This window comes from Penaeus monodon, chromosome 15, assembly GCF_015228065.2.
Source record: "Penaeus monodon isolate SGIC_2016 chromosome 15, NSTDA_Pmon_1, whole genome shotgun sequence".
Classification (NCBI taxonomy): domain Eukaryota; kingdom Metazoa; phylum Arthropoda; class Malacostraca; order Decapoda; family Penaeidae; genus Penaeus; species Penaeus monodon.
In genome coordinates this window covers 14,257,086-14,257,854 of record NC_051400.1, presented here as the reverse complement: position 1 = coordinate 14,257,854, position 769 = coordinate 14,257,086, and the positions used below count along the sequence as shown (strand labels likewise).

Genomic DNA, 769 nt, shown 5'->3' with positions numbered 1-769 from the left:
CCCTTTATATTTTTCCTTTTTGTGATACAGACTGACACAAGTATTTTATAAATAGACGAGTAACATAAGAAAAGGAGAAATTGTGTTAAACTAATAAAATATGATATAGGTAGATGCACAGAACAAATTACATATGTGAAATTCCTATGAATCTGATGCTGTAGGCAAATGATAGAATTTTTAACAGACATAATAGGAAATGCTTTATTGAGAGAGACATGAAATATGAAAAATATTTAGATAATAGTAGAACATAATCTTGTCTTGTAAGCATACCTTTTTATGTCCATATTGTGATACACAAATAAGAAAATATTTGTTTAAAAAAAGAAGTACAAGGGTGTTTGAGAGATCAGCGCATGTAGATTGGGTGCATCTGAGCTTTTGTTGTGTGCTGGTAAAGAGAGGAAAAGTATCTGGAAAACAGCAGAGAGGTAGCAGGTATTTGTGAGGATATTTTAAGAGGAAAAGATAGATGGAAATTAAAAGGAAGTTATAAATAGAAATAAAATGTTTTGATAGGAGGCGGAAATGATTTACCAGTTGGTGTCTGATAAAGAAAAGGAGGATTGAGACAAGTACCAAAGCTTACCATAGACATACCTTCTATAAGGGGAACATTCTGTGGTCTTGGTAGGAAATAACAGTAAAATTTATAAAATTTACTATAAAAACAATTGTCTTCTGATTTTCTTCCAACAAGCATTTAACTTTTAGGTTTCTGCTTATCATCCTTGTGTATGCTCCAAATGGGAAAGACTCGCCACGA

At 31.9% G+C, this 769-nt stretch overlaps 1 protein-coding gene across 1 annotated transcript in view; it reads left to right on the top strand.

Moving 5' to 3' along the window:
• LOC119581757 (proteasome subunit alpha type-3-like) overlaps window positions 1-769 on the top strand; it is a gene marked incomplete in the record, with an annotated part of 9,999 nt that overhangs the window by 4,149 nt on the left and 5,081 nt on the right.